This window comes from Oncorhynchus masou, chromosome 32 (genome assembly GCF_036934945.1).
Source record: "Oncorhynchus masou masou isolate Uvic2021 chromosome 32, UVic_Omas_1.1, whole genome shotgun sequence".
NCBI lineage: Eukaryota > Metazoa > Chordata > Actinopteri > Salmoniformes > Salmonidae > Oncorhynchus > Oncorhynchus masou.
Window position 1 is genome coordinate 62,715,863 of NC_088243.1, and position 23,121 is coordinate 62,738,983.

Here is a 23,121-nt window from a genome sequence, read left to right on the forward strand (position 1 = left end):
GGAATGAATGAGCAAATTTTTTTTTTCTGACTCAGTGGCTGCACTACTAAGCCAATACTCATATATACAGTGCCTTCGGAAAGTATTCAGACCCCTTGACTTTTTCCACATTGTTATGTTACAGCCTTATTCTAAAATTGATTAGATTTCCCCCCATCTGCACACAATAACCCATAATGATAAAGCAAAAACAGGTTTAGAAAATTGTCCTCATTTATTAAAAACTGATATCAGTTATTTAAGTATTCAGACCCTATACTCAGTACTTTGTTAAAAAGCAACTTTAGCAGCGATTACAGCATTGAGCCTTCTTGGGTATGACGCTACAAGCTTGGCACACCTGTATTTCGGGAGATTCTCACATTTTTCTCTGCAGATCCTCTCAAGCTCTGTCAGGTTGGATGGGGAGCATCGCTGCACAGCTATTTTCAGGTCTCTTCAGAGATGTTCGATTGGGTTCAAGTCCGGCCTCTGGCTAGGTCACTCAAGGTCATTGAGACTTGTCCCGATGCCACTCCTGCGTTGTCTTGGCTGTGTGCTTAGGGTTGTTGATCTGTTGTAAGTTGAACCTTCACCCCAGTCTGAGGTCCTGAGCGCTCTGGGGTAGGCTTTCATCAAGGATGTCTCTGTACTTTGCACTGTTCATCTTTCCCCTCAATCCTGACTAGTCTCCCAGTCCCGGCAGCTGAAAAACATCCCCACAGCATGATGTTGCCACCACCATGCTTTACCGTAGGGATAGTGCCAGCTTTCCTCCTGTCGTGATGCTTGGCATTCAGGCCAATCTTGGTTTTATCAGACCGGAGAATCTTGTTTCTCATGGTCTTACAGTCCTTTGGGTGCCTTTTGGCAAACTCAAAGCGGGCTGTCATGTGCCTTTTACTGAGGAGTGGCTTCCATCTGACCACTTTACCATACAACCTTGATTAGTGGATTGCTGCAGAGATGTTTGTCCTTCTGGAAGGTTCTCCCATCTCCAGAGAGGAACTTTAGAGCTCTTTCAGAGTGACCATCAGGTTCTTGGGCACCTCCCTGACCAAGGCCCGTCTTCCCCGATTGCTCAGTTTGGCCGAGCGGCCAGCTCTAGGAAGAGTCTTGGTGGTTCCAAACTTCTTCCATTAAATAATTATTGTGTTCTTAGATCTTCAATGCTGCAGAAATGTTTTGGTACCCTTGCCCAGATCTGTGCCTTGACACAATCCTGTCCCAGAGCTCTATGGACAATTCCTTCGATCACATGGCTTGGTTTTTGCTCTGACATGCACTGTCAACTGTGGAACTTTATATAGACAGCTGAGTGCCTTTCCAAATCATGTCCAATCAATTGAGTATACCACAGGTGGGCTCCAATCAAGTTGTAGAAACAGCTCAAGGATTGTCAATGGAAACAGGATGCACCTGAGCTCAATTTTTAGTCTCATAACAAAGGGTCTGAATATGTATGTAAATAAGTTATGTTTTATTTTTAAAACATTAAAAAAAACTTGTTTTTGCTTTGTCATTATGTGGTTTTGTGTGTAGATTGCTGAGGATTTTTTAAACATTTAATTTTATAATAAGTAACAAGATGTGGAAATCAAGCGGTCTGCTGAATTCTTTCTGTAGTCACTGTATATAACAGTAAACAGTTGTTTGTAGTTTTACCTCTAGAGTGCAGCATTGCCTCCTTTTAGCAATCTTGTACTGTGGTTTTTAGCCTAGAGACTCATGGGGGTCTCTTCAGGAATCTTCAGGAAATTGGGACATTCCTTACATTGTTAGGGGGTGAGTCTCAGACATTTCACAACTTCAACAGCAATTTTTGAACCCATCCCAATTGAAAAAATGTATATATACAGTGGGGCAAAAAAAGTATTTAGTCAACCACCAATTGTGCAAGTTCTCCCACTTACAAAGATGAGAGAGGCCTGTAATTGTCATCACAGGTACAGTTCAACTATGACAAACAAAATTAGGGAAAAAATCCAGAAAAACACATTGTAGGATTTTTAATGAATTTATTTGCAAAGGGACCACCAGGGACTCAAATCCTGCAGTGCAAGACGTGTCCCCCTGCTTAAGCCAGTACATGTCCAGGCCCGTCTGAAGTTTGCTAGAGAGCATTCGGATGATCCAGAAGAAGATTTGGAGAATGTCATATGGTCAGATGAAACCAAAATATAACTTTTTGGTAAAAACTCAACTCGTCGTGTTTGGAGGACAAAAAATGCTGATCCAAAGAACACCATACCTACTGTGAAGCATGGGGGTGAAAACATCATGCTTTGGGGCTGTTTTTCTGCTAAGGGACCAGGACGACTGATCCGTGTAAAGGAAAGAATGAATGGGGCCATGTATCGTGAGATTTTGTGTGAAAACCTCCTTCCATCAGCAAGGGCATTGAAGATGAAACGTGGCTGGGTCTTTCAGCATGACAATGATCCCAAACACACCACCCGGGCAACGAAGGAGTGTCTTCGTAAGAAGCATTTCAAGGTCCCGGAGTGGCCTAGCCAGTCTCCAGATCTCAACCCCATAGAAAATCTTTGGAGGGAGTTGAAAGTCCGTGTTGCCCAGCAACAGCCCCAAAACATCACTGCTCTGGAGGAGATCTGCATGGAGGAATGGGCCAAAATACCAGCAACAGTGTGTGAAAACCTTGTGAAGACTTACAGAAAACGTTTGACCTCTGTCATTGCCAACAAAGGGTATATATAACAAAGTATTGAGATAAACTTTTGTTATTGACCAAATACTTATTTTCCACCATAATTTGCAAATAAATTCATAAAAAAATCCTACAATGTGATTTTCTGGATTTTTTTTCTAATTTTGTCTGTCATAGTTGATGAAAATTACAGGCCTCTCTCATCTTTTTAAGTGGGAGAACTTGCACAATTGGTGGCTGACTAAATACTTTTTTCCCGCTGTATAGATATATATATATATTTTTCATGTCCATTCAGTTGGATATTTGTGGAGATGTACATTTTCTAGTGTGCTTTGTGCTCCTGACTGTTCATTCTGCAACCTGTGACACCATTACTTGGGCGGAATCTTGTTCGGCCAACTGTTATCCGTATTTACGGTATATATAAAAAATGATCTGTTATGCCCGCCCTCTAGCCCCTATGTATTCGTCCCGTTGCTTTACTCCGACCGAGTTTGACCGAGAAACCAGGAAAGAAGAAGAAAAAGAAACGGGGATAAACTAAATACGTTAGGAAGAGGCCGAGAATACGAGACGGATATGTAAGTAAAATAAAATATACACGCCTATTGAATGGATCGTTTGGCAGTGTTTTACTTCGCAAACCGCAGTGTCGTCAAGGAGTGGTCACTGGGGCACAGATCAGCACGACTTTTCCAATGCCCGTGATTGGGGTTAAAACGCCCAAATTCCGCTCTACACGGATAGCCAGCTTGAAGTCTGTCTAGTAGGCCAGTGTCTACCACAAGTGGAGGCGGAGGACCTATTATCTAGCTAGCTACCAAACATTTTAACCAGCGTGCAAAGGTTCGTTTAAATTCAAACTCAAGACTGCTCGGTGTGTTAGCAACTAACGTTCGCTTGCCAGCTAGTTTCTGCTAATCTAGGCACAAATGGATGGTTAGTAAACTGGTTAGCTAGTCAAACAAGCTAGCCAGCTAACGATAACTTTGTTAGCTCATCCTCTTGTTAGCTAACTGGTCAACCAAACGAACTAGCCCGCGAGTTTTAGAAATAAACTTGCTGTATCCTTGTAACGTTAATTCATAACTATCTAGCTGACGGTATTCCATTGTTTTTATTAGCTCAATGTAGCTAGTTACTGTGAACTAGATATGTTTGGATGAAAACCCATCTGAAAATCCAGGTAGCCATCGTTCCCTGAATACCCATGCACCGACTGATCTTTTGTTTGAATTTTACATAATCCTGGCCTCAATCAACCTCATTCAACTGGCTGTTAAACCTATCAATTTAAGCAAAATAACATTTTGTAGGTACAAAAAAAATCTAAACACTTATTTTGGCACTATTGCCATATGAATGTCCTTGCTGACTAACAATAATAGCTAGCGAAGTGTTTTTCGTGTTACTATGGCTGGTTGATCAAAAATACCTTTTTGGTTTGTGCTTCCCGGGCAGCTCATTAATTTGACTAGTCACTATGCAAGACTTGAGTGTTTAACTTAAAATTTTCACCGTTAAACCTTCGCGGTAACTTCTATGTTCTTGTCGTTTTAGTGTCTTGAAGTGTGGTGACAACAGCCCCACTTCAAACGAGGGGACAAGCAAGCATACAGTATTGACTACACCTGACACAGGTAAGGGTGGTTGAGTTGTCCCATATTTTCTCCCCATGTGAAGGATTATAAGATAAACCAAAGCCTGAACTAAGAACAAGTTCTCCCTCGACCATATTAAATTAGATGTGTTTGCTATTGCCTTTGGTTGTTTTTGTCATTACCAGTTATTTATACAATGTGTATGGCTGCATATAACTGTTGTAGTGGTTTGGGTGGTCTTCAAGTTGAATTCCCCCAACAGGTATTTTCCCCCTGTCAGCTAACCTGTTCTGGTGGTTCCTGAGTGGACTTGTTTTGTTAGGGAAAAGGTTGGGCAGGATGAACTGTCGACATGTGCTTTGAATAAGGATCCAACCCCGTATATTGGGTTGTAATTATTGTCATTTGTATTTCATGTCTAGCCAAGGAAGTCGGCTAAGTCACTGTTTGTTGCTTGTTCATGTGAGGTGATGTTGAAATTAATTTGGGTATATCAGTCAAGTCTGGTGCAGGTGTTTCTCAGTCTGATAACAGTCAACAAGGGATCTCCCTGAGACTGTCACTGTGATGCAGGTGGAACAGGAGAGCACCTGAGTGTGTCTGTGTACACTAACAGACCATGTTTTAGTTGTTGTGAAGTAGCTGAGATTGTTGATATTCTACAGGCGATGTTTGTGTGACCAGATGAGTTGTCTAGAGGTTATAGTCTTTAAAGCAATCAAATTCTATTTGTCAATGCTTCGTAAACGGGTGTAGACGAACAGTTAAATTGTTACATTCGAGCCCAACACAGAGAAATATGTAAAAAAAATAATAACATAAATAATAAATACACAATGAATGATGATAACTTGGCTTTAAACATTGGGTACCAGTACTGAGTCGATGTGAAGGGGTACGAGGTAGATATGTACATATAGATAGGGTAGGGGTAAAATGACCAAGCAACAGGATAGATAATGAACAGTAGCAGCAGCGAATGTGGCGAGTCAAGTGTTCGTGCAAAGAGGGTCAATGCAGGTAGTCCGGGTAGCTATTTGGTTAACTATTTAGGAGTCTTATCATTTGGGGGTAGGAGCTGTAGAGGGTCCTGTTGGTTCCAGAATTGGTGCGTCGGTGCCATGCAGTAGCAGAGAGAACAGTCTATGACTTGGGTGGCTGGAGTCTGACCATATTTAGGGCCATCCTCCGACACCTGGTATAGTGGTCCTGGGTGGCAGGGAGATTGGCCCAATGATGTACTGGACCTCTGTAGCGCCCTGCGGTCTGATGTCAAGCAGTTGCCATACCAAGTGGTGACGCAGCCAGTCAACATGCTCTCAATGGTGCAGCTGGAGAACTTTTTGAAGATCTGAGGGCCAATGCCAAGTCTTTTCAGCCTCTCGGGTGAAGCGCGTTGCCGTGCCTTCTCGAAGGTGTGTGTGCACCATTTTTATTCCTTAGTGATGTAGACTGAGTTTTTAAAGCTCTTGACCTGCTCTACTACAGCCCCATCGATGTGGATGGGGTGTGCTCGTCCTTCCGTTTCCTGTAGTCCACAATCAGCTCCTTTGTCTTGCTGATGTTGAGGAAGAGTGAAGACACCCACCAGACTGTCATTGCATGCTCTGAGTACGTGTCCTGGTAATGTCTGGCACTGCAGCCTTGTGGAATGTTTACTTGTTTTAACCCTTTGACACGTATGAACACACGGGTCTGATCATTTTGCAGTGGTCCTGGCCTTGTGCGCTCAAACCGGTGTGATTAGAACACTTATTTAGAATGTCCAGTTAGGATTGATGCAACAGTCAGTGTTTGAGCTGGCCACACTTTTTTTTTTTTCCACAAGCATTTTGCACCAACAGTTTTTAAAATGTAATGTCATCAATGTGAGCAGCTTTTTTTGGGTATGCAATGTTCCGACATTCACAGAAGTACAGACAGCATAACACCATTCTCATCCAAACCGGGAAAATGTAGGCTATATTGCAAAATTTAGCACTAACTGAGGAGAGCGCGACCTAACACAAACGGTCATATTTAGTTAACTCTTGGCTGACAGAAACCATGATATTAATTAGCTTATAGCAATTACAGTAAGTTATCAGACGATGGGTATTTGTGTGCGCCGCAGCGGGTTGTTTTTTAGTGTCAAGCGATTATGGAAAGGTTACAAGATGATTTGGGTCTGTTTGCAGGATGCATTTTGAAGGGGGTGTGTGATCTACCATAATTTCTGAAAGTGTAACCCTTAACCTCGTTTTATAATAATAATATATCCCATTTAGCAGACGCTTTTGTCCAAAGCGACTTACAAGTCGGCTGGGGCCACTACTTTTACATATGGGTGGCCCCAGCGGGAATCGAACCCACGACGCTTGGCGTTGCAAGCGCCATGCTCTACCGACTGAGCCACACAGGACCCTATGTGTTATTACAACTTTGGTCTGACAGGTGTGACAACCAGAATGCATTTCATAATATCAAAAAACATAGCTGACAATGTAGCATTAGCTCATCATAATCCGTACAGCCTTAAAAAAAAGTATTTTACACACGTGTCCATTACAATCTATGCAATGTATGATTTTTCACCAGTACTTGAAAATGTGAATATAACAGTAAATACATAATGCTTCATACATGCATACGGTGTGCTACAGTAGAAATGACGACACTATATACAGAAACTATAATGGTAACGTGATAAGGACCTTACTTTGATAGGAACTCACACATGTCCAAAGTTGTTAGTAGTGAAGGCAATGCAGGCGCCAGCCGGAAAATGTGCCAGGGATGGAAAGTTTGTTCTTGGGCTCTCGTCGAATAGAGGTTTGTCCGGTTCAGTAACGCCTCAAATGTAAATGGTCCGCATCAGTGAAATTGGTCACTTCTATGTGAATGATGAGGCAGAACATACCTCAATTCAAACTGTTGGTATAAAATAAAACTGGTTAAAAAATAATTTGATACTGACAAGTTGAAACAGCCTATAATTTGCAGGCAGCATGCCTTGGTTTGAGGGCAGCATGGGTTAACTGTCCTGTAACAATCACATTTTGGAACATTGAGTGCATTCTGACATCACGCGCATAACAAAACTCACGCTGGGATGACCGGTAAAGATAGTTGGAACTCACTTGGGAAAAGGTTAAAGGTCTTATTCACATTGGCTACATAAAGCGCGATCAGTTGTCCGGTACTTCTGGTGCTCTCATGCGTGGTTCAGTGTCGCTTTCCTCGAAGCGAGCATGGAAGGCATTTAGCTCGTCTGGTAGGGCAGCCTGAGGCTGGGTTTCCCTTTGTATTCTGTGATAGTTTGCGAATTTTACCACTTTCGAGCGTCAGTCGGCGCAGTACGATTCGATCTTAGTCCTTTATTGAAGCTTTGCCTGTTTGATGGCTCTTCAGAGGTCATGGTGGGATTTCTCTTACACGTCCGGATTAGTATACCACTCCTTGGAAGCGGCAGCTCTGTGTGGCTGTTGCCTCCATAGCTTCTGGTTTGGATATGTACGTACAGTCACTGTGGGGACGATGTCGTCTATGCACTTATTAATGAAGCCGGTGACTGATGTGAAACATGTAAACATATTCTAGTCTGTGCTTCATTTCATCACTTCTGTAATTGAGCGTGTCACTGGTACTTCCTGTTTTGAGTTATTTTTCTTGTGAACAGGAATCATGAGGATAAAGTTATGGTTAGATTTGTATGGGTTTCTGTGTGTGGAGTAAAGGTGACATAAAGTAAATATTTTTTTGCATCTAGTTGCACAGGTGACATGCTGGTAAAAATTAGGTCAAACGGATTTGTTTCTCTACATTAAAATCACTTGCCATGAGAAACGCTGCCCCTGGATGTGCATTTTCTTGTTTGCTCATGGCCCTAGACAGAAAAATAAAGAACACTTTTGTTACATGGTCTGATCTGCAGTTTATGAGGTTTTCTGAGGTGCGCAAGAACTTGGGACTTCTTTAACATTTAGAGATTTTGCACCAGCTGTTGGTAAAAGAGACACACCACTCATCTTACCCGAGGCTGCCGTCTGATCTTAACAATGCATGGAAAAGCCAGTGAGGTGTATAATGTCCATGTTCAGCCACGACTACGAGAAACAGGATATTACAGTTCAGTTACAAATCAAAGGGCAATGGAGGTCTAGATGCTCACCGACTTAGTCTAATAATGACGCCACCTAGCTTGCCTCTTAACCCCCTTCTCTTTCAAGTCCCGGGATCATTGAAAAATTGAGGTTTGTGATCGCTGTTCTGTCCAGAAGCTGTTTTCAATTATAGGATGTGGCAGAAACATTATGCACCCCAAAAATGAAGATCAGCTTAAAAACACACAAAATGGCAGAATTGGTCAGGAGCCTGGAAGATAGGCTAAGTTTGTGTGTACACTACATTGTTTGGGAGGTTCAGTGTGTGCGGAGTTAAGTGGATTAATAGTCTAATTCCTCAATCTTATTACCAGCCACACACACTTAAATCGACACAAAGGACTAATCTAATTTATCGTCAAACACTTGGCGCCCATATCAGACATTCAGACATGTTACAGCAGTTGCAGGTGCAGCAGAGATGCTCTACTTGGCCAAATTTATGTGGACAACTGCTCTCATTCCAAAATCAAGGGCAGTATTATAGTTGGTCCCCCCTTTATTGCTATAACAGCCTCTACTCTTCTGGGAAGGCTTTCCACTATATGTGGAAACATTTCTGTGGGGACTTGAATCCATTAAGCCACAAAAGCGTTAGTGAGGTCATGCACTGATGTTGGGCGATGAGGCCTGGCTTGCAATCGGTGTTCAAATTCATCCCAAAGGTATTTGATGGGGTTGAGGTCAGGACTCGGCATGCATGTTAAGTTCTTCCACACCAAACTTGTCAGCATTTCTGTATGGAATTCGCTTTGTGCACGGGATCATTGTCACGTTGAAACAAGGAAGGGCCTTTCCTAAACTGTTGCCACATTTGTAAGCACAGAATCGTCTAGAATGTCATATGCACTAGCATTAATATTTCCCTTCACTGGAACTAAGAGGCCTAGCCTGAAACATGAAAAACAGCCCCAGATCATTATTCCTCTTCCATCAAACTTTACAGTTGGCACTATGCATGGGGGCAGGCAGCGTTCTCCTGGCATCCGCCAAACCCAGATTGGTCCGTCGGACTGCCAGATGGTGAAGCGTGATGGGGGTGGCAGCAATGTTATTGTTCAGCGATACTCACAGCTGACTTCCGATAGGCTTTAAGGCTAAAATATCTTACTACTTGGAAAGGGTGTGATGCAGCGGTAAGTCGACTAGGAATCTGCTTAAAGCGACATAGATGTTGTTGTTTTTTTATCTACAGTTGAAGTCGGAAGTTTACATAAACTGAATTTAAATGTATTTGGCTAAAGTGTTTCACAATTCCTGACATTTAATCCTGGTAAATATTCTCTGTCTTAGGTCAGTTAGGATCACCACTTTATTTTAAGAATGTAAAATGTCAGAATAATAGTAGAGAATTATTTCTTTCATCATATTCCCAGTGGGTCAGAAGTTTACATACACTCAATTAGTATTTGGTAGCATTGCCTTTTAAATTGTTGGGTCAAATGTTTTCTATAGGATTGAGTCAGGGTTTTGTGATGGCCACTCCAATACCTTGACTTTGTTGTCCTTAAGCCATTTTGCCACGACTTTGGAAGTATGCTTGAAGACCAAATATATATCCACATCATTTTTCTACCTCATGAATGTTATAAGCAGCCAGCTTGCTTCATCTGGCTAGTGAGGCTCAACCTGACCGGGTTATGTGTTGTGAAGCCAGCCACAATAGCTAGCTTTGCGGTTAGCTTTTAAAATGAAACTATGTAATTGACAGTGATGCAAATGGATACAAATAGTAAAATTGCCATACCTTTTATTTTGAAGGCTAACCGCAAAGTCCACTATTGTGGCTTATCCTTATTGTGGCTAGCTTCACATAGATGGGTCAGGACACCATTAACTTCTCAAATCAAATTTTATTTGTCACATACACGTAGTTAGCAGATGTTAATGCGAGTGTAGCGAAATGCTTGTGCTTCTAGTTCTGACAATGGAGTAATAACCAACGAGTAATCTATCCTAACAATTTCGCAACATCTACGTTATACACACAAGTTTAAAGGGATGAAGAATATGTGCATAAAGATATATGAATGAGTGATGGTACAGAACGGCATAGGCAAGATGCAGTGGGTGGTATAGAGTACAGTATATACATGAGATGAGTAATGTAGGGTATGTAAACATTATATTAAGTGACATTGTTTAAAGTGGCTAAGGATGCATTTTTTTTACATGTATGGCAGCAGCCACTCGATGTTAGTGGTGGCTGTTTAAGTCTGATGGCCTTGAGACAGCTTCTGTCTCGGTCCCTGTTTTGATGCCCCTTTACTGACCTCGCCTTCTGGATGATAGCGTGGTGAACAGGCAGTGGCTCGTGTGGTTGTTGTCCTTGATGATCTTTATGGCCTTCCTGTGACATCTGGTGATGTAGGTGTCCTGGAGGGCAGGTAGTTTGCCCCCGGTGATGCGTTGTGCAGACCTCACTACCCTCTAGAGAGCCTTACGGTTCTGGGCGGAGCAGCTGCCGTACCAGGCGGTGATACAGCCCGACAGGATGCTCTCGATTGTGCATCTGTAAAGCCACATATCTTCAGCCTCCTGAGGTTGAAGAGGCGCTGCTGCGCCTTCTTCAACACGCTGTCTGTGTGGGTGGACCAATTCAGTTTGTCCGTGATGTGTACACCGAGGAACTTAAAAGTTAATACTCTCTCCACTACTGTCCCGTCAATGTGGATAGGGGGGTGCTCCCTCTACTGTTAACTGAAGTCCACAATCATCTCCTTAGTTTTGTTGACGTTGAGTGTGAGGTTATTTTCCTGACACCACACTCCGAGGGCCCTCACCTCCTCCCTGAAGGACGTCTCGTCGTTGTTGGTAATCCAGCCTACCACTGTAGTGTCGTCTGATAACTTTATGATTGAGTTGGAGGTGTGCATGGCCATGCAGTCGTGGGTGAACAGGGAGTACAGGAGAGGGCTCAGAATGCACCCTTGTGGGGCCCCATTGTTGAAGATCAGCGGGGTGGAGATGTTGTTACCTACCCTCACCACCTGGGGGTGGCCCGTCAGGAAGTCCAGTACCCAGTTGCACTGGGCGGGGTCGAGACACAGGGTCTCGAGCTTGATAACGAGGGTCATCAAGCTCGAGGATACTATGGTGTTAAATGCTGAGCTGTCGTCGACGAACAGCATTCTCAGGAACAATAGTGGCCCTCTTGAAGCATGTGGGAGCAGCAGACTGGGATAAGCATTGATTGAATATGTCCGTAAACACACCAGCCAGCTAGTCTGCGCATGCTCTGAGGAAGCGGCTGGCGATGCCGTCTCGGCCTGCAGCCTTGCGAGGTTTAACACGTTTAAATGTTTTACTCACGTCGGCTGCAGTGAAGGAGAGTCTGCAGGTTTTGGTAGCGGGCCATGTCAGTGGCACTGTATTGTCCTCAAAGCGAGCAAAGAAGTTCTTTAGTCTGTCTGGGAGCAAGACATCCTGTTCCGCGACGGTGCTGGTTTTCTTTTTGTAATGCGTGATTGACTGTAGACCCTGCCACATACCTCTTGTGTCTGAGCCGTTGAATTGCGATGGGCACCGTCCCACCTGGCCAACATCCGGTGAAATTGCAGATGCAGAGCGCGAAATTCAAACGACAGTATTATAAATATTTAACTTTCATAAAATCACAAGTGTAATACATCAAAATTAAGCTTCTTGTTAATCCAGCCACTGTCAGATTTCAAAAAGGCTTCATGGCGAAAGAAGACTGTCTGAGGACAGCGTCCTGCATACAAACACATGAAAAACATATTTCAACCAGGCAGGTCAGAAATAGCGATATAAAGAAAGACTTACCTATGATCTTCTGTTGGCAATCCTAAAGGTCCCAGTTACATCACAAATGGTCCTTTTGTTCGATAATGTCCTTCTTTATATCCATAAAAACTCAGTTAAGCTGGCGTGCTTCAGTCAATAATCGACTCAGTTTCCCATTCATCCAAAATGTTACTAATAAACTTTTCCAAACAAGTCAAACAACGTTTATAATCAAACCTTAGGTACCCTAATACGTAAATAAACAATACAATTTAAGACGGAGAATCGTTATGGTCTTTCCCGGCAAAAAATACCAACACGCGCGCTCTTCCATGCGCTTGGAAACACTACAGCCAAAATGGGAGCCATCTAGAAAAACTACAGTTTCTGGCTCTTTTTTTTTTTTTTTTTTAAACAGCTGGAAACTCTTTCTAAAGAAAATATGGGGCATCTGCCAAAAATGTCATATCAGTGCGTCATTAACTTATGTGATTCGTGTAGATCTGATGAGAAGTTTGGGCAGGGGGCTTGGCTTGGCTTTGGATCACACTTCTGGCTGTAAGCAAACGAGTGCTGTGCGTTTGGAAAAAATACTGGCTGTATGCCTACAAAGTGTATCATGCTCTGCTGGCACATTGTAGAACAGATGTCCACAGGCAGAAGGTGTACAATGTAATAATGTGCCGTGTAGCCCAAAGATATGTCTTGTCGTGTTGCACTTGACAGTAACACGTGTGAGTGAGGGGGGGATTATTACTCTTTTTTTTTATATATATTTTTTAAATTAAACTCAGTCATTGTTTTCTTTGCACACATGTAGCCTTGTGCACTTGACAGACGTCTACTATAGTGGCCATTATAATAGAGCAAAAATAATGCCCTTTTGTTTAATTATATTTCTACATTAAGATGTTTTTTCCCAAGTGCAAAATTTCGGTTGGTGTGTGTGGTCACAAGCGTTCTATTATAAAGGCTGTCATGGCTAATTGCAATATTAGTGGGTTTTTTCCTCAATACTTAATCGTCATTTGCAGTAAAGTCTAGGCAACTGATAACATTGGATTGCTCTCTTTACATTTTTTTAAACTGTGAGTTAGGTTCCCATGAACCACTTGATATTTTTCTTGTTTAATTAGTTAACCTGCATTTCCCCCAAACAGGGATTGTTTTTGCATGTTTCGGTGCAACAGTGTTGCCTTTTTGGGCCCTCACCAGTTTGCATCCCTGTCTTCAACACCAAGTTTATGTAGCTATGTCTAAATCTGGCCTCTATACAAGGGACAATATTGAACAATTTCAATTGCACAACATTTTATAAATTCAATACAAATATTGAAAACATTTAAGGGGAACTGAAAGGTGTGCAACATGATGGATGATTGAAGCAGAGACAAAATCGGTAAGTTCAGCCCCCCTTAAACACACACAGCCTAAACCGCACTCTAACGCTTTCACGCTTGTGCTCACTCACACAAACTTCTCATTGTTTCAGTGGCCTCCCAAACCAACAGCTGCGAATTCCCCGCTCTGTGGTTTACTCTCAGACACGCAGACCCACACACCAATGAACAAAAAAGAAAAAACATGCTCAAACACTCGCACATTCCTTATTTGTAAATGATGACAAACATTTGAATTTGAGTGGTAATGATGGGTTTCACTAAATGAATGAGACTGTGTGGAATGCCAGACTTGATTTTGCTCGCTTTGTGAATGGGTCACTGTGACCCAGGCTTGCCTTGAGATGTTACTGTCTCCATATTGAACCCACAGTTCTCCTACTACGGTTTGTTGTGTCTAAACTAGGGACTTTAGTAGCGATTTGAGCCGACACAGTCTGAGGAATGTAAGCTTCACTTTATTTTATTCAGCACTCCTTATCTTCTCTCTACTCCTCCCCTCTTTCTCTCCTGGCTGTAGGGTAGATAACAACAGTTCAGTGCTGTTGTACTGAGTCTTCCCATATAAGGACATGTGTTACTGGACAAGAGTTTGTGCAGGTGGGCAGTGGCCTTTGGCTGTGTGTTTGTTAAAATGATGTCATCCATCCGCATCACTTCTTCACACCCCTCGTCTCTGATTCCTGAACCCCTCTATTCCAAAATAAAGCAACCCGCTTGAAATATTCATTCCTTTTTTAAACAATAGAAATGTTAACGTTAGGTGCCTCTTCTGCTCCTGTCTGTCATCCATCCTACCTCCTTTTTTTTCTATATATATATTTTTTTCACCTCCACCATTCCTCTTCTGGAGAAGCAGTGCAAAAAGCAACAAGGGAGCGGGAATCGGCCTGTAATAGACGTGGAATGGGATTTGTGTGTTTGGTGAGTCATCAGACAGGAGCCGACGAGGCAGCTAGAGGTACTATTTCTATTGTTTAAAGGGCAGTTCTACTCAGTGACGTCATCACATTCCATGCTGGCCTGATCTCTACCCTTGCTCTCTGTGGCTCGGACACTTTCTCTCACTATTTTTCTCTCATTCTGCTTCTTTCTCGTTCTCACACACTCAGTCCCCCACAGGTGAAACTGTGAGTCAGCCCCCCCCCTTTTCACAATACACCTCTGTTCCTCCTTTCACCTTTTTACCCCGAGCACCTCTCGCTCTTTCAGTTCAATTTCAGTTTAAGGGGCTTTATTGGCATGGGAAACAATGTTTACATTGTCAAGCAAGTGAAATGGATAACACAAAAGTGAAAAGCTCTAAATTTACAGTAAACATTACACAAGTTTCAAAAGAAAAGACATTTCAAATGTCATGTCTATATACAGCGTTGTCATGATGTGCAAAAGGGAAAATAAATCTAGGTTGTATTTACAATGGTTTGTTCTTCACTGGTTGCCCTTTTCTTGTGGCAACCGGTCACAAATCTTGCTGCTATGATTGTACACTGTGGTATTTCATCCAATAGATATTGGATTTGTTTAATTTCTTTGTGGGTCTGTGTAATCTGAGGGAAATATGTGTCTCTATGGCCATACATTTGGCAGGGGGTTAGGATGTGCAGCTCAGTTTCAACTAATTTTGTGGGCAGTGAGCACACAGCCTGTCTTCTCTTGAGAGCCAGGTCTGCCTTCAGCAGCATTTCTCAATCGCTAGGCTATGCTCACTGAGTCTGTACATAGTCAAAGCTTTCCTTAATTTTGGGTCAGTCACAGTGGTCAGGTATTCTGTCCCTGTGTACTCTCTGTTTAGGGCCAAATAGCATTCTAGTTTGCTCTGTTTTTTTGTAAATGCTTTCCAATGTGCCAAGTAATTATCTTTTTGTTTCTCCTGATTTTGGTTGGGTCTAATTTGTGTTTTGCGTTCCTGGATCTCTTTTGGTTCTGTTTGTGAACAGAGCTCTGGGACCAGCTTCCTTAGGGTTCTCTTCTCCAGGTTAATTTCTCTGTAGGTGATGGCTTTGTTATGGGAGGTTTGGGAATCACTTCCTTTTAGACATTTGTAGAATTTACCGCCTCTTTTCTGGATTTTGATCATTAGTGGGTGTTGGCCAAATTCTGCTCTGCATGCGTTATTTATTGATTTATGTTGTACATGGAGGATATTTTTGCAGAATTCTGCATGCGGTCTCAATTTGGTGTTTGCCCCATTTCGTGACTTCTTGGTTGGTGAGCGGACCCCAGACCTCACAACCACAAAGTGCAATGGATTCTGTAACTGATTCAAGTATTTTTAGATGGATCCTAATTGGTATGTTTATTTAGATGACATAGGCGCTTTTTGCCTTCACACAGATCGTTCACAGCTTTGGAAGTTACCTGTGGCGCTTATGTTTAGGCCGAGGATTGTAGTTTTTGTGTGTTCTAGGGCAACGTTGTCTAGATGGAATTTGTGGTCCTGGCGACTGGACCTTTTTATTTTATTTTTTTGGAACACCATTTTTGAGATTTATGGTCAGGGCCCATCTATGCAAGGTCTGACTGAATCTATGCAGAAGATATAGGTGCTGCGTAGGCCCTCCTTGGTTGGGGACAGAAGCACCAGATCATCAGCGAACAGACGTTTGACTTCAGATTCTAGTAGGGTGAGGCTGGGTGCTGCTGACGGTTCTTGTGCCCTCCCCAATTCGTTGATATATGTTGAGGGTGGGGCTTAATCCCTGTCTCACCACCTGGTCCTGTGGAAAGACCACAGGAAAGACCACAGGACCAAATTGAATCAGCCTTTTTTTTTTTTTTTTTTTTTTAATCAAAGCATGAATATATTGCTGTTTTGTTTATTAGTTAGGGTGTGCAGGGTGAATACGTGATCTGTCGTACGGTAATTTTGCAAGACTCTTGGTTGTGTTTTTCTTTTGGATTAAATGTTTTGCAACAGAATCTGCGTATTGATTACACCCCTGCCGTTTCTACTTGTAGAATTGCAATGCTTGTCAGTGGCCGAGAACTTGACTGAGTCGATCAGTGTATGCGCTGACAGAAGTGACCGAGGGCACTTTTCTTAGTGTAAAGCACTCCCTTTTCACCAATTGTTCAAACTACAACAAAGTTGCATTTTCTTTTTCTAAAGCAAATATTTACATCTAGCTAAGGAGTTTTGTCATAGAAGGCATTTTGTTAGGTTGTTAATGTGCACCTTTTCATTACTTAGCTAACTAAAATTAGCTTTCTTACTGAGCCAGGAAGCACAATGCACACAACACTAAATGCGCTACCAAGCTAGCCATCTATCAAGATGAAGAAATCATTGAATTCACTCTCCATTATCCCAAACTGCTATTTCTCTTGCTATCTAATGTTAGCTAAATGGTTAGAATAGCCATTTTGTACAACATAGCTAGCTAGCTACTCCATTGACTCTCGACAGCTAACCAGGAGCTGCTTTAAAAAAAAATTTTTTTACAAATCCATTGTGTTTTAATGATGTTGCTAGTTATCTAGTTGTGGCTATCTGGTTAGTGTCAACAACGGCTTATTACAAAATGACTAGCTAGCAACGTTAGTGTAACTTGCCAGTTAGCGTACATTAGCTGCATCAGACACAAGTCAAACAATCTACTGCCACCTTGTGGCCTTGAGTATTTAAAAGAAGCAAATCGGAGTAAAACTGTTAACTGACGACTCTCTGGGTACAGGTGCTAAGTACCCATCGGCAGTCACATTTCCCCATAAGGCTGACCCTTAAACCACAGCTCTTACTCCTGGTTTTTAGTAGCTGTTGAGAGAGGCACTAGTATACCAAGAGGTCTGTGTTTGTGTCAGACTGAAAGAGACAAAGAAATGTGGTCACCTCCGTCTCTCCCCATGCCCCTCCCTAGCATAACTGGTTTGACAGGTGTATGTCTGTGCTTGTTTGTGTGTGGAGCCTTGGTATAGTAACCTTTTTTTAAACCAGGAACCAATGGGTGGATGAATGTTTTATCAGCAGATAAGAGTAATTACTACTGTCTGAGCCTGTTTGTCTGGCTCTGATAATACTGTATTCCGTTCTATTGTGTGCTCTGAAGAGGCTGGAACGAAAAACAGTGAGGGAGGGGACGTTGACAGAGGGGGGAGGAGGATGGATAGAGCTTGGTAGAGAGAAAAAGGAGCGACGGGGCTTAAGGCGAGGTTGGGAGAGTGAGTGAGAAATGGGCTGGGGGAGGGATGGACGGACAGTACTGGAGGGCATTAAACAAAGGAGAGGAGATGGATCCTGGGAGTTGGTGTTCTTGTCTCTCTGCTGACGGTGTGTTTTGTCTGGCCCAGACAAGCTGCAGTCTCAACTGAGCCACAGCTACTGTACTGTTAAAGCTAGTGTAAAATAGGTGTGTATTGTCTGGCAGGATAGCCATTGGGCTGTTTCAACAAATGAACAGAAATCGCATTTTATTGGTCACATGCAGATGTTATTGCGGGTGTAGCGAAATGGTTGTGTTCCTAGCTCCAACAGTGCAGTATTTATTATCTAAAAACAATTCACACACATATATAAAAGTAAATGAATGGAATTAAGAAATAAATTAGTGATGTGCCGATATGACATTTTTGTTTGCAGTCTTAAGAATTCTAGTACAGTTAACGCACATGGACGCAGAGGTCTAAGGCACTGCATCTCAGTGCAAGAGGCGTCACTACCATCCCTGGTTCGAATCCAAGCTGTATCACAGACAGCTGTGATTGGGAGTCCCATAGGGAGGCGCACAATTGGCCCATCATCGTCTGGGTTTGTACAGGGTAGGAGTCATTGTAAATAACTGGACTTTGTAGTTAGCCTACAAAATAAAAGTATGTTATTGACAGTGATGCAAATTAATACAAATAGTAGATTTATGCCGTAATTGAATAGATCATGCTAATCGAGGTTGAGATGTTATATAAAAATCAACCAAAGACAATTTGTTAATTTGACAAATCTGTTGAAGTCGCACTTGATGTATTATACTTTAAAATTGCATTGGGGCATACTTATTTCACTGTACAGCCTTACCTATGGATTGTTGGTCATTGACATGGGGTATGTCTACTCGGTGACACCCAGAGAAAATTAGCATTGTAGCTCTTATTGCGTGCCTCAAACAACTATGAATTGAGCCACATTTATTGTTTGTTCTTAACTGACTTGCCTAGTTAAATAGATGTTTTGTTTTGGAGTCTAACTCTGAGGACATTGGGGGGGGGGGGGGGATATTGATAAGACTGTTAGCTTATTTTATTGATCTCCAATCCTTAGGTAAAGCTGTACAGTGCAATATGAATGTCAATACACACAACAGGCTGACTGGGGAGGTTATTTCAGTCGCAGTCCTGCGGTAAGAGCTACAACGCTAATATTTGGTTAAACTCTTCAGTTGTGTTCTGTGTGTGTCACAGTAGACTGATATTAGAGGTCGACCGACTTGTGAATTTCCCATGCCTATACCGATTTATTTGAGGACCCAAAAAAAGCCGATACAGATTTAATCGGACGATTTTTAAAAATGAATTTATAAAGAAAATATTGAGATTTTAAAATGTATTTGTAATAATGATAATTACAACAATACTGAATGAACACTTATTTTAACTTCATATAATACATCAATAAAATCATTTTAGCCTCAAATAAATAATGAAACATGTTCAATTTGGTTTAAATAATGCAAAAACAAAGTGTTGGAGAAGAAAGTAAAAGTGCAATATGTGGATGTAAAAAAGCTAACGTTTCAGATCCTTGCTCAGAACATGAGAACATATGAAAGCTGGTGGTTCATTTTAACAGGAGTATTCAATATTCCCAGGTAAGAAGTTTTAGGTTGTAGTTATTATAGGAATCATAGGACAATTTCTCTCAAAACGATTTGTATTTCATAAACCTTTGACTATTGGATGTTCTTATAGGCACTTTAGTATTGCCAGTGTAACAGTATAGCTTCCGTCCCTCTCCTCGCTCCTACCTGGGCTCGAACCAGGAACACATTGACAACAGCCACCCTCGAAGCAGCGTTACCCATGCAGAGCAAGGGGAACAACTACTCCAAGTCTCAGAGCAAGTGATGTTTGAAACGCTATTAGCGCGCACCCCGCTAACTAGCTAGCCATTTCACATTGGTTACACCAGCCTAATCTCGGGAGTTGATAGGCTTGAAGTCATAAACAGTGCAATGCTTGAAGCATTGCGAAGAGCTGCTAGCAAACGCATGAAATTGCTGTTTGAATGAATGCTTTCGAGTCAGCTGGTTCCTACCATCGCTCAGTCAGACTGCGCTATCAAATCATAGACAAAACAACACACAAATACGAGCCGTTGGTCATTTAAAATGGTAGTATCCGGAAACTATCATTTTTGAAAACAAAACGTTTATTCTTTTAGTGAAATACAGCACCGTTTTGTATTTTATCTAATTGATGGCATCCCTAAGTCTAAGTATTGCTGTTACATTGTACACGCTTCAATGTTATGTCATAATTATGTACAATTCTGGCAAATTAATTACTGCCTTTGTTGGGAATAAATGGACTTCACACAGTTTGCAATGAGCCAGGCGGCCCAAACTGCTGCATATACCCTGACTGCTTGCATGGAACGCAAGAGAAGTGACACAATTTGCCTAGTTATAAGAACTTCATGATAGCAGGCAATATTAACTAAATATGCAGGTTTAAAAATATATACATGTGTATTGATTTTAAAGAAAGGCATTGATGTTTATGGTTAGGTACATTGGTGCAATGACAGTGCTTTTTTCGCAAATGTGCTTGTTAAATCATCACCCGTTTGGCGAAGTAGGCTGTGATTCAATGAGAAATTAACCGGCACCGCATCGATTATATGCAATGCAGGACATGCTAGATAACTACACATGGTTGATATTACTAGTTTAACTAGTGATTGTGTTAAGATTTTTTTTTTATAAGATAAGTTTAATGCTAGCTAGCAACCTACCTTGGTTTTTTGCTGCCCTTGCGTAACAGGTAGTCAGCCTTCCATGCAGGCTCCTCGTGGAGTGCAATGTAATCAGGTGGTTAGAGCGTTGGACTAGTTAACTGTAAGGTTGCAAGATTGAATCCCCCGAGTTGTCAAGGTAAAAATCTGTCGTTCTGCCCCTGAACAAGGCAGTTAACCCACTGTTCCTAGGCCGTCATTGAAAATAAGAATGTTTTCTTAACTGACTTACCTAGTTAAATAAAAATTGGCAAATCTGAGTCCAAAAATGCCGATTGCCGATTGGTATGAGAATTTGAAATCGTCCCTAATTAATCGGCCATTCCGATCTAATCGGTCGACCTCTAACTGATACCCCATTTCATTGCTTCACATTCCAACCTTGTTTAACATTATCTAGTCTAAATATGGCATGATTCCACCAATTGTAACCTTCTACATCACTTTCAAAGAGGTACTTTTATTTTTAAGGCTAACCTCAAAGTGCACTATTGTGCCTAATGCTTATTGTGGCTAGCTACTCAACCTGGTCAAGTCGAGCCTCACTAGCCAGGTGACGCTAGCTGGCTGTTTATAATGTTAGCTTTGGGCAACAGGGTTAAGTAGCTGGCTTGCTATTTATTTTCATGAACTGAAGTTCAATTTCATTAGGCAACAAGTGGCTACCTAGCTAATAGTTACTAACAAGGATTCCTAAATCATTGCTAAGAATAGTGAAAATGACTGCAGTTTCTTCTTTTCAGACTGGTTGTATTGGCGCTAGCTTTGTACTAAGCTAGCTATCTACCCCAGAAGTTGCGGTCGAACAAATAATGCTTTATTACCAACGCGATATTATAAACACACAGTTCGTGGCTGGTTTTTGCTTGTTTGCTGACTTTTTTTGTACAGCTTTGACAGTGCTACTGATAGTGTGACGCTAGGCTTGCATGTGCAAATTCAGAACACAAAACATTTTATAATAGAACTGTTATTTGACGTTTCAAATTAAAAGCGTATTTAATGTGTCATAGGTCAAAGAACACTTAGTGTTATTGTCAATCTTTTTTGACACACAAAGACCCAAACGGTGTTCCATAGTATGTTGTTAAGCTAATAGCAGTGACGCTATTTCTGTGTAACTACGGTAGGGCAACATCTGAACAATAGCGCACTTGGTAACGTTAGTGTGTACCGATGCTTGACCAGTCGCGAAAGCCAACATCACCCACGACAGAGAACAGTTGATTGTCAAGTGCAATGAATTCCATTATCTTGGGGTTGATGGGTTTCACCTTTTGAGTTGTCTCGCTGTTACTCTTTCAAATGACTGCTAGACTTGTTGACTGCTCGAGCCACACAGCAGACATTGTGGGCTAGGTTAGGAATGCTGTGTTGCACATATAGCACAATTTTACATGGCGTCATTACGTTATATAGGTATGCACGCCAACTTTGACAACGTGCATGTTCAATTCTACATACTCAAGTGTTTAGCGATCATCTTCCATCATTCTTAAACTTTTAAATCTGCATTTTCACTCTTTCCTTTGTTTCTCTCTGTCCCCCTCTGCAGTATCTTTTGCCTTATCCACCTTCCTCTTTCTGGGCCTTGTGGTTTGGCAAACTTAATCTACTCTACCCATGAGCCCCTGCAAATAGGGCTCCACCTTTGACCTTGGCCTGACCTCTCACCTCTTCTCCAAAGCCACACCCCTTGGCGAAGGTGTGTATGTCTCTGCTTTTTTGCTCTTTCTATTTAGTGTTGCACAGAAATACTGAGAATCCTCTACTTTTTAGATACAAAAAAGTCTCCTGTTCGTTACTAGAATTTGTTCTCCTCGGTACTTCTGTCAAATGTGTTTCATGTGAATCTGTTTCAGTGCAGCCCCTTTATAGCACAGAGGAAAGTACCTGCTCCACTTACTCACTCATTGCTCGAGCTGTCTGGCCTGCTTTGTTAGCACCCCACGTATGCTGCACTGAAGTTAACACACTTGAATAATGCAACACGAAATGTTGAAAATGTTCATTACTGTTCGCAATACCACGTCCATACAGGCGAGAATACCTTACAATGCAAGATGATACCAGTATCTTCCAGCTATAATTGTAACTTTCCCTGCTAGCTTACAGCTGTCGCAAACATCAATTCACTGACCTAGTACTTTGTTTGTGATAATATGCAAACAATAATGCAACATATGCAGCTTTTTAAAACTGATTGTCACCAACAATGTTACTAATTCACTTAGTCTCCCTCCCATCTGGGTTTCACGAGATTCATAGCCAGAGTCATATTCTTACTCACAAATTACATTACTTTATTATAAAATTGTTTCTTCTATACAAATGTTGTTGATCAGTTGCCAATAAAAATTCCTCTCCAGCCCCATGAAATCAGCTAAAATAAGTTCAACTCAGTGCATGCACACACTCCTGTTGAATAATATGCAATCAACTATATTAGATCTAGGCTACATCTTGATTTACCCAGTTTATCAATAGAGATTGACCATTCAAATTATTACAGTTTTTTGTTTTTACCGAAGTCAAATTGATTATGATTGATTCATAAATGGCTTTCTTTAAACTATTGACTTAACATTTTTCAATTGTGATGATATTGAACTCAAAATATGCCCAGTGATTGAAC

At 41.7% G+C, this 23,121-nt stretch overlaps 1 protein-coding gene across 5 annotated transcripts in view; it reads left to right on the forward strand.

Annotated features, from left to right (window-relative positions):
• The first annotated feature begins 3,076 nt into the window (after positions 1-3,076).
• Positions 3,077-23,121, forward strand: part of LOC135526418 (catenin delta-1-like) — a 37,145-nt gene continuing 17,100 nt past the window's right edge. For 4 of the 5 annotated variants that reach the window (XM_064954773.1, XM_064954776.1, XM_064954775.1 and 1 more), the window contains exons 1-2: positions 3,077-3,231; positions 4,211-4,290. The gene's annotated coding sequence lies outside the window, so the exon portion shown is untranslated. Of the gene's footprint in view, positions 3,232-4,210; positions 4,291-22,041; positions 22,192-23,121 lie in introns of all 5 variants that reach the window. The other variant, XM_064954774.1, reaches the window with a different exon arrangement.